Source organism: Natator depressus, chromosome 6 (genome assembly GCF_965152275.1).
Source record: "Natator depressus isolate rNatDep1 chromosome 6, rNatDep2.hap1, whole genome shotgun sequence".
In the NCBI taxonomy this organism is placed as follows: Eukaryota; Metazoa; Chordata; order Testudines; family Cheloniidae; genus Natator; species Natator depressus.
Genome location: NC_134239.1, coordinates 37933213 through 37951911, shown reverse-complemented (window position 1 = coordinate 37951911; position 18699 = coordinate 37933213). Strand labels below are relative to the sequence as shown.

At 43.3% G+C, this 18699-nt stretch overlaps 1 protein-coding gene across 5 annotated transcripts in view; it reads right to left on the bottom strand.

Annotated features, from left to right (window-relative positions):
- Positions 1–18699, bottom strand: part of BMAL1 (basic helix-loop-helix ARNT like 1) — an 82249-nt gene that overhangs the window by 57528 nt on the left and 6022 nt on the right. The window contains exon 1 of one of the 5 annotated variants that reach the window (XM_074955083.1): positions 18434–18454. The exons of the other annotated variants lie outside the window; for them this stretch is intronic. The gene's annotated coding sequence lies outside the window, so the exon portion shown is untranslated. Of the gene's footprint in view, positions 1–18433; positions 18455–18699 lie in introns of those variants that run through there. 5 annotated transcript variants of the gene reach the window in all.

The following is an 18699-nucleotide window of genomic DNA, read 5'->3' as shown; positions in this document are numbered from 1 at the left end:
TGTGTCTACTACTGCATAGGTGGTTTTACATTTTGAGAAAAAATAAAAGCAGTGGAGAGCAATACAGAGAAAAATCTATATTTGATTAAATGAGTAGGGCAGACAAATTGTCAAACCCATTGTTCTGTTCCAAAATAAAATGTTCCATGACCTGTGAAGTCTGCTCCTAGTGGAGCTGGGGAGTACCAGGAGGCAGTTAATGCTCCTACATAAAATTAGCACAAGAGTTTGAAGTGTCTTATTTCTGCAAGCTGCATATTTTCTTAACTAATACTGATATCACATTGACAGAGTCTCACTCAGTTATGAATGATGATAGTCATTAGTAATTTCAAGACTTAACCAAATGTTTAGTACTTACGTACCACCTGACATCTTCAGAGTGCAGTACACACATTAACAAATGGAAAAACACTTCTAGTATCCTTAGTGGGTTACTTGAGATTAGTGAACCACTAAATTTTAGTACTCAAGCTCTTAGAGAAAATTTATAACAAGGAACAATACAACATATACATAAAATATATTTTTCAAATTTTCATCATGGGTATTATTGATAAGTACCAAGCCCTCAGAAAAACTCAGATATCCTAAGGATTTAAGTTAAGTCAGATAACCTGGACTCAGCACAAGACAATTGTCAGAGCTGTCAGGTTTGACTGCATACAACTTTTTACTTTCCTGAAGCCTTATGTTTTCTACCTCTAAAACAACCTGCTATTTTATATTTATTCCCTGTAAGGGAAATTCTCTTTGAATAAAATATAAGAATCACTAGATATGAACTGCATATAGCTCACTAGAGTGGGATTACAACTCTGTTTCATGGAAGTGAAAGGCAGGTACTGAGGAAGGCTGAAGAAAACCATATTGACATTTGCGATTCTTGTTGTCTCCATCAGCTGCTCCATATAAAGTGGCAGAACAAGACCAGAAACAAGGATAGTCAAAGCTGAAACCAGCAACCACCTCCATCAGCATGGTTTAGTTTCACTGGCTTTCTTGGTATGGACATATAATAAATAAGAATGGAACACCAACAAATTCCAAAGCATGTGTACTAACGAATGCTATTACCTGGTCAGTGCTCACATGGGTGCCAAAAGCTTTGATGGCACAATATGAGTGCCAGTGATAGATATAAACTGAATATATATCCGACCACCTTAAGCACCTTGGCAGAGGCTGATCCGGGTGGTGCTCAATTTGCAATGAGGCAACCTCTCTTTGGAATCTGCCATGATAATGATGATATGGATTGCATTAGAAGCTGGATTAGACAAATACAAGACAAGTTTGAGGAATGTAGTAATATTACTACTTTTACACTTACACAGCTGCCATGTATTCAAGAATCGCAAAAGCAACTTAAACACTAGTGAGTAGATTTTCAACATTCTGTATGGAAGGAATTATCCCCATTTTACAAATAGAGAAACTGAGGAAGAGGTGAAGTGACTTGCTCAGAATCACACAGTAAATGCATAGTTCCTGACTCCCTGACCAGCAAGTAGTTGCCTAGCAAACACCTCAGCAGGCAAACAGGAGCAGCTAACAGGGGAGTAATTTACACAAGGATATTTATGCAAGCACAAATGGGAAAGGAGTAAACTTACCCAATCACTAATCACAGAATCAAAGAAATGCAGGGCTGGAAGGGACCTTGGGAGACCAAGTTCCTGCCCCCTACACGCTTTTCCTACTATTTAACCTACACATCTCCCTTACTGCAGATTAAGCCCATTACTTCTTGCCCTTACCTTCACTAGACATGGGGAACAACTGATCTCAGTCCTCTTTCATAACAGCCCTTAACAAATGTGAAGACATATTGTGTCACCACTCACTCTTCTTTTCTCATCAAGCCCAATTTTTTAAAAAACTTCTCTCAGAGGCCACTTTTTCTAAATCTTGTATTATTTTTGTTGCTCTCCTCTGGCTTCTCTCCAATTTATCCATATCTTTCTCAAAATGTGCTTTCCAGAACTGGACACAGTACTCCAGCTAAAGCCTGACCAGTTTCGAGTAGAGTGGGACAACTATCATGTAATATACCCCTGAACAATTTTAGCCTTTTCATGACTGCATCGCAGTGTTGACTGATATTACATTTATGGTCCCCGGTAACCTCCCAGGTCGTTTTTAGCAGCAGTTCTGTCTAGCCAGTTATTCATTTTGTAGTTGTACATTTGATTTTTCCTCCTAAGTATAGTACTTGGCAGTTGTCTTTACCGAAATTTATCTTCTTGATTTCAGACAAATTCTCCAATTTGTCAAAATCATTTTGAATTCTAATCCTGTCTCCAAAGGGCTTGCAACCCCTCCCAGCTTGGTGTCATTACAAATGTTATACGCATACTCTCCACTCCATGATCCAAGTCATTAATGAAAGTATTGACTATTACTGGACCCAGGACAGACCCCGTAGGACCTCACTAGATATGTCCTCCCAGTTTCACAACAAACTGTTAATAACTACTCTTTGAGTACGATCTTTCAACCAGTTTTTCACCCATATTATAGTAATTTAATCTCAAATACATTTCCCTACAGTGCTTATGAGAATGTCAGATGGGATCATGTCAAAAGCCTTTCTAAAATCAAGATATAGCATGTCTACAACTTACTGCCTAGCCACTTCTTTCTACAAATCAAAGAAGGAAATTAGGGTGGTTTGACATGATTTGTTCTTGACAAATCCATGCTGGCTATTACTTAGAACTCTATTATCCTCTATGTGCTTACAAACTGATTGTTTAATTATATGTTTCAGTATCTTCCCAGGTATCAAAGTTAGGCTGATTAGTTTATAAATCCCTGGATCCTCTTTGTTCCTCTTTTTAAAGATTGGTAATATGCTTGCCCTTTTCCATTCCTCTGGGACATCACCCATCCACCATAAGTTCTAAAAGATAATTGCTAACAGTTCAGAGATTGCTTCAACTAGCTCCTGAAGTACATTAGGTGTTATTGACTTGAATACATCTAACTTATTTAAATATTCTTTAACCTGTTTTCCCCATTTTGGTTTGCATTCTTTCCCTCTTATTGTTAATATTAATTATGTTCAGTATTTCATCACAATTTCCCTTTTTAGTGAAGCATGATGTAAAATAGGCATTCAATACCGCAGCCTTCTTCAAGTCATTCATTATTAGCTCTCCTTCCCCTAAAAGGCAAACACCTTCCTTCATCTTTCTCTTGCTCCGAATGTATTTAAAGAAACCTCTTCTTATTACCTTTTATGTCCCTTGCTAGATGTAACTCATTTGGTCTTACCCTTTCTGATTTTGTTCCTACATGCTTGTGCTATTCTTTTATACTCATCCTTAGTGATCTGTCCATGTTTCCAATTTTTGTAGGATTCGTTTTCGACTTTCAGGTCATGAAAGAAATCTTGACGGAGCCACACCGGCCTCTTACAGCATTCTTATATTTTCTTCACTTTAACATTGTTAACTGTTGCGCCTTTAATACTGTCTCTTTGAGAAACTGTCAGCTCTCCTGAGCTCTTTTTTCCTCTTACATTTTCTTCCCACGGGACCCACCAGTTCTCTGGGTTTGCTGAAGTCCATTTTTTGGAAGTCTATTGGCCTTATTCTGCTGCTCACTCCTTTCTTTCCTTAGAATCATGAAATCTATCATTTCATTCTGTCTTTCACCCAAATTGCCTTCCACTTTCGGAACCAAGTTCTCCCAGTTGATCAGAATCAATTCTAAAAAATGTATTGGAAATTGTGTTTTGCCTTATATCTACCCAGACATCTGCTGGAAAAGTAGAAGTCCTGCACTACCAGGTCTTATGTTTCTGTTTGTTCTAGAAATGATTCACCCACCTCCCTTTTCCTTATTTGGTGATCTATAATAGAGTTGGCATCACTGCAGGGGTCTATTTTTTACCCCTTTTATATCTTTACCCAGAGACTTTCAATTAGTGTTCCTCTCACCTCCTTCTGGACCTCATATCTAAGGCTACATTTTAGTCACAGGTATTTTTAGTAAAAGTCATGGACAGGTCACGGTCAGTAAAGAAAAATTCATGGCCCGTGACCTGTCCATGACTTTTACTATATACCCCAGACTAAAGCTTGGGGGGAGGGGGGGCAGCCCTGGGGGCACCACAGATGCTGGGGGAGGTGGTCCGGGGGGCACTGTGGTACTGAGGGGGCACCGTGGGAGCTAGGGATAGTGCGACCTGGGGAAGCTCTGAGGGTGCTGGAGCGAGGGGCATAGCCTGGGTGTTGGCCAGGGGGGGGTCGTAGCCTGGGAGGGGTCACCCTGGGTGCTAGGGAGGGGGCTACGGGCGTACTGCAAGTGCTCGTATTGGGGAGTCAGGGCCTGGGGGGGCACCACAGGTGCTGGGGGTTGGTGGGGCTGGGGCAGGTTCCCCACCCAGCTCCTGGGAAGTAGTGACCCCAGTTCCTAGCTCCAAGTGCTGCCTATGCTTCACTCCAAGCCCCAGTTCTGCAGCTCCTATTGGCTGGGAACTGAAGCCAATGGGAGCTGCGGGGACAATGCCTGAGGGCAGAGGCAGCATATGGAGCTGGAAGGGGAGTTGCGGTCACCCTTCCGGGGAGCCCTCCCCCCCAGATAAGTACTGTCCCGCATCTCAATCCCCAGCCCTGAGCCCCCCCCCACAAACTCCTGCTGCTAGGGGGTGGGCGGCCCCCCAAGTCTGCCCCAGCAGCAGCCAGTGCAAATGGCTCAGGGGCTGCCGGAGCTGCTCAGGCAGCTCCAGAAGTCACAGAAAGTCACAGAATCTGTGACTTCATGACAAACACGGAGCCTTACTCATAACAAGTGTATATATTCTTGATGTATAATTCAGCACCTCCTCCCTTTTTTTCTTGCCTGTTCTTCCTTTCTCTATCAATATTCCACTGATAATTGGTATCACAGAGACTTGGTGGGATAAATCTTAAGTCATACTTTAGCTTACATATTATAATGACAGAGTCATGCAGATCAAAGGGCAGTCCCGATCAGTGATCAGAGTTCATGCAAGGGGTCCAATAATCATGAGACCTAATGCAAGGGGATGGTACAGCAAGGCAGCTGGTGGGGTCAGTGTGGGGCAGCAAGGCAGGGTAGGTGGGGCAGCAGGGCAGGCTCAGATGCAGTGGCATGGCCAGGTCAAACAGGGCAGCAAGGCAGGGTCGGGTGAGGCAGGAAGGCAAGGTTGGGTTGGTCTGAATAGCAACCAGTGTGTAATGGCTTGTTGCTCAGGCAAGGCCAGAAGAGAAACAGTTTATTTATGTTTGGATTTTCTCAGCTTTTTTCACTCAGCTTCCACAGAACTCAGTTTGACTCCAGCCTTTGTCACTCAGGTAACTTTATTTGGCATACAGAAGTCCTACACTGAGTTAGACTCAATTGGAGTGGCGATGGATGCAGAATACATCACAGTTCCGAAGTTACACAGAAACCCTCTCCATTTATATACACATTCCATTGCATTTACTATACAAGCCAAACATTTTGGGCTTGGCTACTTTGCAGTAATCAATCCCTCTGCAGCATGCACTGTCTATGGTTAAACTTCCTCTTTACATTCCTAATTTATTTTGTTCCTTTTTATCTAGTTCACAGTAAATAACGCCCTGGGTATTCTCCCTCTTTTCTTAGTTGGCGCCGACATTCTGGCCTTTTAGCCTACTGACATATTTACTAATCTTATATAGCACAAACATCTTGTTTTCTGCCTAATGATTCATTTACCACCCTCATCCTACCTTTCAAAGAATGAGGCCTCCTCCCCTGTGTTAATTACTTGTTCACTTACTTGTTTTTTTACAGCATGTTTTGTGATGATAATTATTCACATCAAGCCAGGCCACAGCTACAATCTATTGTCACCTGCCAATCAGGGTCAAGACTGTGTGGCCAAATCAGGAAGCGGGTCACAGAACCCTGGAAGCTGGCCCACCCATGTCTGTGACTTCTCTGATAACATCCCACTGTGTCAGTGTGCATGACAGCCAAGGCTACTTCCTAAATACCCAGTGGGCCTAGGTTAGAACCAGGGTCTTGACATCACAACCTCCCATTTGGTGCAATTTCACACCTGAGGTCCATGGGTGTCCCATCCCCCGCACCCCCCCCCCCTTTTTTTTTTAAGGGGTATGTATATGGTGAACTGGTTCCCAGCTCTGCTCCTCAGGGACATATCTTTGTGAACCAATAAAATACCACAACTTTCATTTGCATATCTGGGAGTCCAGATCTCATGCACTAGCTACTCTTCTTGTCCCTGAATTGGTGTGGAAGGAGGTTGGTTTTGGTTGGGGGAGAGATTGTGAGAGAAGGAAGCATGAACTACATAATGCAGCTTTAGGGATAGGGAGAGCTGAAGTTCAAAGATTACTAGGTTGATTGGGCTGCAGATCTGGTAAGAACCTACATATTGGTGGTCCAGCTTGTGGACAGGGTGGTCTGTTTTGGAGGTTTTTGGCTACACCTTCTGCCACACTGTGTAAATGGGACCTTCCTAGCTGTAGCAATAAGCATAATGCTGGTACGCCACCTTGGCCACATCAAAGTGTCACTTCAGCTTCTCTTGAGTTTGTGGAATGTCATGTATCAGATCTGAGGCTGCGGGGAGGAAGTGCACAATGAAATCAATGTTGAAAATCATAGTTGGGGGAGAAAATACAGGCTCACCTGACTTAAGGCATGATCAGCATTATTATATGTGAATTCTGTGTATGGAATCAATGAGGAAAAATATGATGCACTATAGGTACTGTTCCAGTATCTGATTAGCCATCTATTTGCATATAATAGGTGGCTGAGATATAGAGATGCACTGCTAGTAAGTTGAATACTGCCCTCCAAAACCATGAGATAAACTAGGGTCCCCAATCTAAAGTAATGTGGTCTAGGTGGCCATGGAGGTGGAAAACGTGGGCGATAAAGAGTTGGTGTCCTCAGCGGTGGGGAGCTGTGCGCAGTTGTAATGATCAGCAGGACTTGAACCTAGGCCTGCAGGACCAACATCCCCATACTGCCACCCGCTGGCAGCTTCAGCCTAGCCACTCCCCGTGACCCACAATCTGTATAGGCTGCATGCCACAGAAAGTTCTACCTTGAATGATCCAACTGACAGTTGTCTTAGTGATCCCTTTCGGATCCAAGAACCAATACAAGTAGGGTGGGTCTGCGTAGCAATTAATGGGCAATGGTTTGCTGCTCAGACAAGGCCCGAAGGGGAAGCAGTAAGTTGATCCTGAGTGGCTGGTGACTATGTATAAACACTGTGTAACTCTGCTGGAGTTTATACCTTCAAGAGACACATTTAGATGCTTGTAAGCTTGGAAAATAGACAACCCATCTGCAAATGACTCTGCATCACTCACTAAGTCTCTAATAAAATACCATTAGAACATCTGGCTTCTTCACTGTTCAGTTCTAAGTAAGTAAAGCTTTATTGCCCTGCTTGTCTCTGAAACATGCAACTGTTTGTCCTAAATTATAACATGGCTTCAAAAGAAACAAGATAGTTGATTGGTTTAAGTGGAAGGCACAATTTTTTCCCCCCCATCCCCTGACTTTAATTAACCTTATTTGGAAAATAAATTGAAGATAAGGCTCCAAAGTTTGCTAAACCTTCAAGTCTATGTGATAGCAAGAAATGAAAGCAAACTCTCAGGTCAGGAAATACAAGGACATTTCTCACAGTGGCTCAAAAAGGGGTTTAGCAAAAGATGCCAATGTTCCACTGGGTGGAAGGATGGGCAGTCTTTATACCAGTGCTGCTTTCAGAAAATGGGGCATATAGATGAAGCAATGAGCTAGAACTGGGAAGGATAAGACACATCTTGCTCAAGGCTAAGAATTATTCTCTGAAGAAACTAGAATCTTACGGGGAAAGAAAAAAAATTAAACAGTCTAATGGAAAGTTCAGAACATGGACAATCTTCTTTCTAATATACTAGATTCCAGGTCCTCCAAATTCCCTGTAAGAGCAGTTCATGGAAGTGTTTCTGGATAATGTCCACTTTTATAAAAGTGGTCATTCTGACAATAACCATCTAAGAGATATGGTTGTTCAGAACCGGAAGTATCAAGTGACCCTGATGAATGAGGTCCTGAGAAATTGGCAGTATCCACATCTGACTTACATGTGCATCTGGGACCAGGAAGTAAGACTCAAAGTTACTAAAGTTCAATCCTGGCTGATCTTTCTGGCAACCCTAACTATAAGGAGGTGAAGAATGGAAAAGCATCTCTCTATAGATTCAGACAGAGAAACAATAGAGAGTGTGTCCATTCTTCAGGCCTGTGTGCACCAATGCCAAGAGAAGGATTTGGTAATCTTTTTGGTGGATTTACGGAAGGATCAAAAATGCAATCTGATTTATACCAGCAGGTCTTTACTTACTTTCTACCACATCCGGCTTCAATGCTAGGCCAGTTGGCCTGCCTGATGGTCTTGCCAAGGACAAACATTAGAATCTTCTGCCCTTGAAACACTGTCCTCTGGCTTTCATTTTTTGGTCCATCTTGGTGGCTGAGCTAATCCATGATAGTTCTGCTGTAGCTCTCTATATGAATGACTGCAGTTCCTAGAGGGACCCTAAGAAGGAGGCTGACAACTCATGAGGTAGATGTTGATTTGGAATTCCAGAGGACACCACCTGTCCTGAACCCTGTAAGGCCCACGTGTCCATCCCATCAGTCATGCAAACCTGACAAAGGTTTTCCCACAGAGATAATATGGTGATCGCCACCAGTAAAGTAACAACGGGACATATGGAGGGATTGTCAATAGGCAGTCCATATCATAATTTTGATAGCTGCAGTGTGGCCTTTAACAAGTGAAATTATCTAATTTAAGACGACTTCTTACTGATGAACCAATTTTTGTCAGGGATGGACCACCTGCAGTCAATTTTCTTCAAGATGGGAAAGGTGAGATTGACTGGCTAAGCTATTTTAATGAATGGAATGAATCAATTCAACCAAGACCCTAATGTCTGTGTTCATTAAGAAGGAGGCAATCTTAAACCATCTGATTTAAAGCAGGAGCAAAGTTACCCTTCATGAGCAGAGGACTGGTGAAGACACTTATGTCTATGGGAATACTCAGAAGAAGAGGCCCATTTCCATTTTTTGAGGTATGGTAGTTACAGCCCTTGTTTAGAGTCCTAAAAGAGGGGAGAACTCAATTCTCAGCATTGAGTGAAATGCAGGGGAAGGGGAGGGATTACCTGTTGAGTTGCGAGGGACTCGTGAGCAGGGAAGTCCACGTGGCTTGGATTTGTGAGAAATTAGTCAAAACAGGCCAAGGGAATCTGAGTAAAGAATATTAAGATGCTTAGGTAGGATTGGCCTGGTCGGCCTAAGATTTAAAGCTATTGAGGTAATTGGTCACTTGCAGCTTGAGGGGGAACTGAGAAGGGAGACAAGGAAGAGGCCTCTTGGATGAATCAGAGGGTCAACAGTGGGAGAAGCAAAGTAAGGAAGAGAACTTGTACCAGGACTGTCCTCGAACACTAACAGCCAGCCTCCTATGCAATTCAGGAGTAGTCCAACATTTCTTCCCCCGTTAAATCACCTGAGACTTGACAGCTGCTATAGTCCTGGAGCAGGGTGCATAGAGAAAGCAAGCTCCAGGCTAGGAAAGCGAGACAGGCATCTGCTGAAGAAAAGCTTCAAAATAAACTTGGAGAAGTCGTTGGTGAAGGTTACTACTGCAGGAAGCCAAACACTGGAACTGGGAGACTTTTGTTGCCAGCTGGGACCTACTGAGCCATTGACATAGCTAAGGCTCTATTGCCAGGGCAAGGGGAGTCTCCAGCCATCTTTCTCCCCTCAAGATTCATTTCCTGTCAGAGACCAGCTGCAAAAAGATGGAGAAGTTGGTTTAAAGACAAAATAAATAAATAACCCTGAGATAGAGCCCTCAGACAGCTGCTGAGGAAACCTGAGGAAAAGGAGAAAATGGGGGCACCAGGCAACATCAGTACAGTGCACCAGGTGTGCCCATAGCAGATGCTGACAGGCAGATTGATTTATGTAGGAAATCCTATCGAATGTCTTGTATGATTCGTTATCTTGGAAAGGGGGAAGGGGAAAGGGAAGAGAGAAACCACAGCAATTTCAAGCCTGATGCAGCAGCAGATTCCCTCGATTCTGTCAACTGTCTAATCACAAACCCAGACACCCTTGCCCCGCCCCTTCCGAGACCTCGCCCCCATTCACTCCATCCCCCCTCCATCACTCGCTCTCCCCCACCCTCACTCACTTTCACCAGGCTGGGGCAGGGGTTGGGGTATGGGCTCTGGGCGGTGGCTGTGGGGTTCACAGTGTGGGAGGGGACTCTGGGCTGAGCCTGGAGCAGGGGGTTGGGATGCAGAAGGGGAGTTGGGGTGCAGTGTCTGGTAGTTTGGGTGTGGGGGGCATGTGCAGGAGGGGGTGTGGGCTCCAGCCAGGTGGCATTTACCTCGGGCAGCTCCTGGTATATCAGGCTCCTCTGCTAAGGGGAGGCCAGGCAGCTTCATGCACTGCCTGCAGGCACTGTCCCTGCAGCTCCCATTAGCCCCACTGTGCCGCCAGACCTTTAGCAGCCTAAAATCTACCTGATTGGCTTCAGTAGCCTCCAGGAGATGGAGCCTGCTTCCTAGAGACTCCTGGCCAATCTGGGAGGGTTGGCAACCCTACCCTTGATAGAATATTAACAGCATAGACCAGGATAAATCAGGTGCCCATATATAGATATACCTCTCTCTCTCACACACACACACACACACACAGTGACATTCAACCAAATTGAAAGGTAACAAAACTTTAAAAGTGATTTATAGGACTCGTTTCTGTAGTACAACCCAATTAATTTGTGCAACTCATTGCCAAAAGATATCACTTAGGCCAAAAGCTAATTAGTAATCAAGTAGAATTTAAAAAAAGAAAAGCCACACACAAAACCATGCACTTACGCTTCAGGGTAATACACCTATCACATATGCCTATCATTAGCTTTCTGGAAAGAATTTTCCCATGGAGGGGTAGCAGGTGTGGTGTGTCAAATTCATCCTGTGTAGGGGACTAACTTAGTACTATTATTTAGGGCTGTCAATTAATTGCATTTAACTCACGCAATTAACACAAAAAATTAGGGCTGTCAAACAATTTTTAAAAAATTATGCGATTAAAAAATGATTTGCAATTAATTGCACTGGTAAATAATAAAATACCATTTAAATATTTTAGATGTTTTCTACATTTTCAAATATATTGATTTCAATTACAACACAGAATACAAAGTGTAGAATGCTCACTTTATATTTATTTTTGATTTAAAATATTTGCACAGTAAAAACAAAAGAAATTGCATTTTCAATTCACCTAATACAAGTATAGTAGTGCAACCTCTTTATCAAGAAAGTTAAACTTACAAATGTAGAATTATGTACAAAAAATAACTTCATTCAAAAACAAAACAAAGTCCACTCAGTCCTACTACAGCCAATCGCTCAGACAAACAAGTTTGGTTAAAATTTGCAGGAGATAATGCTGCCCATGCCTTGTTTACAATGTCACCTGAAAGTGAAAACGCATTCACATGGATCTGGAGTGCCTAGGTCCCCAGCTTTCTTGTCAATTTCATGGCACGACAGCCAACAGACATGTAAGGGACACAGTGTCTACAGAGACACTGCATCACCCTAACTACACTGACACAAGCTTTATGCCTCTTGTGGCGGTGGAGTTGGAGTTCTGTCAGCATAGTACGGCACTTACATCAGTGGGAGGAAGACTGTAGTGTAGACACTGACATAAGGGCTACATAAGCTGCCCTATTTTGACCTAACTGTGTACCGTGGACCAGTCCACAGTAAGTGATAGCCAATTCCTGGAATAATTTACAATCTAATTTGTTACAAGATTGAATAAGTGAGCATGACAAACAAAAGGAGGGAAGATGGGGAGAGAGTACAAGAGCACAGTTTACGTAGGCTAACAATTGCATAACTTGAATGTTTCAGACAGTTAGCATTTAAAAACTGATTCAAAATAATAAAATTAAATCAGCTATCCTCAACTGATGCATACTCAATCTATCATTGGCTGGCTAGGAAGAGAGGAGAGTCTCCAGTAGGAGAGCATAGCAGCCTGATGGATTTATTCAGGGGAAATCATTCTATGCATAAGCATGAGTGTGAAAGAAGGCACAGACACAGACATGGGAAAACCTGACAGGCAGAACAAAGGAGGCAAGGGACAACACAAGACAACTGCAGTCAAGTAGGAAGGGACCTTGAAAGAGGGAACAAGCAATTTTGATAACATACTTATGAAACAAGAGGAGATGGACAGATTCAAAAAGGAGTCATCAGTGACAGGCAAGGAAGATGATCTGAGTAGCTGCACTGTGGATGGTCAGTGGGCTAGATTTAAAAATTAGGACTAAATATTATCTTCAAACCACGTTGAAGCACCCGCTGATAAGAATAGGAGGTTTTGATAAGAATAGGAGGTTTGCATTAATATTACTTTTAAATTAGCAAAGTTATTGTTCCATTCAGTGGGGAAAAACAATGCCAGGCACTTTTAGGACCACCGCTATTGCTGCCCTTTGTTTGGCCACTGGTGTATGTAAATAGTCGATCATACACACAGTTTCTAGAACCGCAGAAATTAGGCACACAGCTGAGTACTTAAAAGCTAGATATTCAAACAATTTAAGTGTCAGAGTGATGCTTAAGCATTATGGTCTTAAACAAGGTTAGCTATCTGAGCTGTTTCAGGCTGTTTGCAAATTCAAAGAGAAAAGCATGCACTGGTTTACGTTCTGCTCACATTTGAAAGGTTTTTCTAGCCCTTTTGGTTGTCCCAAAACAAAAAAAAAAAAACAAACAAACAAAAAAAAACCACCACCACAATTCAATACTCCCTCCTCTGTCTCTCAAAGAATGCTTAAACTATGTAGACTCTGGATCTGCCAAGGGGACCAAACAAATACCTTATGATAGCTGGATCCTCTGCACACTGGGTGTTTGACACCACTGTTCTATGGGCAGGTTATTCTATAATTGCCCTTAAGAGAATGTTTGCACCTTCCTCTGAAGCATTTGATACTCCCCAATGGCACCTAAGACACTGGACTCGCTGGACCGATCTCATATGCAAGTCCTATGTTCCTAAAGTAAACTGAATATTCCACAACCATTTAATTGTTATAGCAGCAACTAAAACAGGGAATCTATTTCACATAATAGAAATGTTATGAGAAATAAATCAGAATAACGTGTGTCAATATCCTTAAACATTTAAATTTATTGACAAATTTCCATACTACTGTACAGCTACTGGGGGACGCAGCTAGTTATCTCCCCACTCCACTCACACAGCGTATAATACTTGATTCTCCACTAAGCATTGCAGTAACAGACATCTGAATTTCCTCAATTACATGAGTTTTAAAATCATGCCATGGAAGTCACTTTAACAGTGGTTTGTTAACAATTAAAAAAATAAATAAATAAGGCAAAATTCCTAAATGGAAACATAAGAGACACTACAGTTTGTCACAGACAGAATCTGAAACCAGAAAACTTCAGTTTGTTTTTACATTAAGTTGTTAAAGGTCTGGCATAACCCACAAAAGCCACACTGTACTGGATAAAGGCTAAAATTGTCCTTAATTTTTCATTTCAGTGGGAAGTAAGATTACCTACTGTCCTGAGGCTTTTTAATAAGAGTGCCATTTAGGAACACTAGGTGCAAAACTATCTGCTACAGAGACTAAAGTGATTTTCTGGGGTTCTGAATTAATACCAAGAGCCGAAGATAAGTGTTTTTAAAGAATACCCCCAATAAGGAACAGTGACAACGTAAACAACTTTTCCATTTAATTCATTCAAGTCTGTAACAGTCTGTTGTGTAAATGTACATTTAGGGATTGTTTTAAATTGTAGGCTTGGCAGCAATGCATTCTGGGAAAGGAAGCAGGAGGGGAAGAAAGCAATTCCTGTTCCCCAGTGAAAGAGAAAGGAAGTAGGGATCGAGACTTGCAGTGGTTCTTCTTCTGAGAGTTCCTGGAAAAGGGCCAGGCTGTGCTAGAGAGCCTGAAAAGTAATAGGTTTTGGATCTCTACTAAAGGGAGGAGACAGAAGGCAGGGTCTCTCCATAAACAACTATGCATAAGGCTGGGTGACAGTGGCAGATTCTTCCTGCAGTCCTTCACAGCAGGTAGAAGGCTGAGACAAACCCAGGAGGAGGCCAAGAGAGAAGTTGCAGAAGTGGGTGAATGAAGTTACCCAGGGCATTGTAATAGAGTATGCAGAGCCCCTGGAGGTGAGCTTCCCCTTTGTTTAGGGGCCCAAGCTTAGGGTTTCTGAGACAGAAAGAAAAGGAAGGAAGATGTTCCTCTTCACCCAATCTCCACTGTGGTCAGATGGGAGGTGGTCATAACCCTGGCAGAGAGATTAGAACCAGACAAAAGAAAGACTGGTATTGTCCAGTTTGGACCCTAAAACCAAGGGAAGAAAATATGTGGGGAATCCTAGTATAGAGGAGAATACATCACACAAACCTTAGGGAAAATACTGTGGCCAGGAGAAAGCGAAGAATGCCACACACTGGTTAGAGCAGAGGTGGGCAAACTACAGCCCACGGGACCGTCCTGCCCGGCCCTTGAGGCTAGCCCCCAGCCCCTCCCCTACTGTTCCCCCTCCCCCGCAGCCTCAGCTCACTGCACTGCCGGCGCAATGCTCTGGGCGGGGCGGCTGCGAGCTCCTGGGGCAGCGCAGCTGTAGAGCCTGGCCTGACCCGGTGCTCTGTGCTGCGCAGCCGTCTGTCCTGATGCAGCCGTGCGGCCAGCCATCGGTGCTCTGGACAGCGTGGTAAGGGGGCAGGGTTGGATAGAGGGCAGGGGAGTTCGGGGGTGGTCAGGGGCTGGGGGTGTGGATAGGGGTTGGGGCAGTCAGAGGGCGGGGAACAGGGGGTTGAATGAGGGCAGGGGTCTTGGGGGACAGTCAGGAAGGAGAGGAGGGGTTGGATGGGGCGGCGGCTGGAGGGGGGGCAGTCAGGGGACAGGGTGGATGAGGCAGGGGTCCCGGGGGGACAGTCGGGGGGGGGAATTGGATGGGGCAGCTGGGGAGGGGAGTCTGGGGACAGGCACGGAGAAGGGGTGGTTGGAGGCGGGGGGGGGGGGAGGGAGGGAGATGGGGCAGGGGTTCCCGGGGTGCTGTCAGGGAACAGGGGTGGTTGGATGGTGCAGGAGTCCCAGGGGGGCTGTCAGGGGGCAAGAAGCTTGGGGGAGGCAGATAGGGAGCGGGGACCAGGCCACGTCTGGCTGTTTGCGGAGACACAGCCTCCCCTAACCGGCCCTCCATACAATTTCAGAAAGCTGATGCGGCCCTCAGGCCAAAAAGTTTGGCTCTAACCCAGGGACGGGCAGTGTTTGCTTTCGACTTTTTGTTAGACTCGTTTCCTCCAGGAGTGTAGTTTTCCTAAAACAGAGGGCAAAAACTACATAATCACTTTAGCACCTAACAGCAAAGGGACTGGGCACATTCAGTCTCAAGAAAAGAAAGGGGGGGGGGGGAGAAGATGATTGATAGTCTTAAAATGTGTTAAAGGCTGGTGATCAATTGTTCTCCATGTCCAGTAAAGGTAGGAAAAGAAATAATGGGCTTTATCTTTAAAAAGGAAGATTTAGGTTAGATATTAGGAAAAACTTCCTAACCGCAAAGGTAGTTAATCTCTGGAATAGGCTTCCAAAAGAAGTTGTAGAATCTCTAATCACTAGAGGTTTTTAAGAACAGCTTAGACAAATATCTGTCAGAGGTAGTCTAGGTTGAGTTGGTCCTGCCTTAGTGAAGGGGGCTGGACTGGATATCTTATAGTACTTTCCAGCCTTACATTTCTAGGATTCTATGAATATGGCAGGGATGACCTTCAAATTATAAGAGATCCAAGCAAAAATCTTAAACATTTTTCTCCTCCTGTCTTAGAACTAACTTAAACAGCAGAAAAGACTCAATCAGAAAGGTCTTCCAGAGCATACCTCTAGTCTTTTGAAAATAGTAAAAAGGTCAACTTATTGCAATTCACAAAGTGAAACTTCTCATTTATGGAAGAAACAGACGCACTTTAAGGTCAGCCATTTGCAATATAAAAAGAAAACTCCAATCGCAGCACTTTTAATCAATTACAAAGAATTACCTATACCATATATGACAGGGCACACAGGCCCCTCACTGGCAAGGGGGATTAATGAGGGCCTGTGGACCCAATCAGCCCCACCTCAGTACACTTGTAGCAAATGGCAGGTGTAAAGAGGGTAGCTAAAAGAGACCCAGTTCAGTTTGGGACTCCTACTTTGTTTTACATTATGATAAATGATCTGCCAGAAAGTGTGCAGATCGGAACAGGTATTTCCCTTTTCACAGACAACCGTGCTATACAGACTAAGCATAAAAGACAAAGTATCTGTGGAAAAGATAAATGAGGCATGGCAGAGAATTTCCAAATGGGAAAATGAATGGGGATTTAAATTCACTTGCAAAAGCAAAGCAAATGTTTTTAATCTGGAAGAAAATTAGGGATGAATGGAATTTATTTCTTCATGGTGAAAATATTCAGATAAACTTTTGAATTATGTTCTTAAGAGTAGTCTTTGATAATAAGTTAACTTGGAAAGGTCACACAGATAAAATAATGCAAAAGTGTAAAAGTAGGCTGAACTTACTTAAAAGTATAGCTGGAAACAAATAAGGTACAGATAAGAAGGTACTGATAATGTATAGAGCATTGATAAGACCAGTTTTAGACTATGGATACCAAGCTTTTGGTTGAGCCTCAAAAACAACTCTTAGAAACATGGAACTGCTCCAGGCCCAACCTCTGTGATTGGCACAGTCTTTTACCCACAGTCTTCTTCAGGTACAAAGTAAAGAGAAACCTGATGCGCCAGCCAACCTGGCCTCACAGAGCTCGGACTGCAGGGCTGTTTCACTGCTGTACAGACTTCCGGGCTCGGACTGGAGCCCAGGCTCTAGGACCCTGCAAGGGCTCAAGCCCAGAAGTCTACACAGCAATGAAACAGCCTCACAGCCCAAGCCTCGCAAGACCAAGTTTGGCTGGCACGGGCCAGCCACGGGTTTTATTTTGCAGAGTAGACATACCCTTAGATTCCAGTGCTGACCCATGAATATATCTGATGATCTGTCCCATAAGTAGTTCATGTATCATTGGCACTGTGCTTCCGATTTTTACTCACTCATGTCCTTTGAAGATCTTATTGCGAGACTGTGAAAGGTATAATTCAGTGGTGGGCAACCTGCAGCCCATCAGGGTAATCCACTGGCGAGCTGCCAGACCATTTGTTTACATTTGTACGGCCGCCCGCAGCTCCCAGTGGCTGTAGTTCGCCATTCCCGGCCAATGGGAGCTGTGGGAAGCAGCGCGTGCCTGGCTGCCGCTTCCCACAGCTCCCATTGGCCGGGAATGGCGAACCGCAGCCACTACGAGCGGCCATGCAAATGTAAACAAACTGTCTGGCGACCCACCAATGGATTACCCTGATGCGCTGCGTGCAGCCTGTGGGTTGCAGGTTGCCCTCCACTGGTGTAACTGGTCCACTCCATCTTCTCTCCTTATATTCCTCCTCAGTTCATTTCACTACTTAGTCTTATTGAAAGAAATGTAACACTCAGAAAACAGAGAACAGCACAGACAAAGAAAGGCTGATTGAAACTTTTATATGCACAATTATTTAAACTTAAGGTGTTCAGATAGTAGAACTTTTCATTCTAAGAATGGACTTGGGCTTTCTGTAATTTCCCCCATGCAGAATGTTTGTATATTAAAGCTCTTCCAAGAGCAAGTTATTAAATATTCATATAGATGTTTAATGAATAATCTGGCTATTTAAAGAATCCTTAAAAGAAACTACATTTCTTCAACTATACTGGCATCTTGTATAAAATTGGAAACGCATTTGATCATACTTGTGTGTATTCAGTTTCTCTTATAGTCAATAAGCTTTTCCTGTTTGTGGGGGTCTCTTTCACCACAAAGGAAAGAATCAGCTAAAATATAAAAACAGGAAAATGTGATTGGATTTTTTTTAAATGGTAGGGGCACTTGGGAGCAGGTGCAGTACTTAAAACTTCTTTTAGCTCATTTTAAGTTCAGTATATCTCAAGATGACAGTGACTCCTCTATCCAATAGGTAGTTTAAAGACTGAAAACTCCTTCAGTCGTTTGGTCCAGAACTGACAATGTAAGGCTTTGTTTGAATGATAATACCAGTCTTTAAGTAAGCTCATAACACTAACCTGGAACAATTACATCCAACTCTGCATTTTTGTTTTTTCTGGACTGGAGGACAGACTATATTCTGCATAAATAACTAGTCTGTTTAAAAGTCTCATGGCAGAAGAATTACTTCATTAAAAAATAAAGTGAATTGTAAAACATGTACCATTAGTTGAGTCTTCTTGGACATCTGAATTCTCCCATACAACTCATGAAGGATTCAAAACATAGGTTTGAGGGGAAAACACACAAATGGACTCATTCTGTAGTTACCAATTTTTCAGCTGTCCATGGTACCAGCACAGTCAAACAACTGCAGGCAAAGGCACAAGTCAAGAAGGGAGTACCTACATAACACACACACACACTTACTTTTCTAAGATGAAGGGCAACTTGCATTAAAAAAAAAAATCTAGTGCTCAATTACTGCAT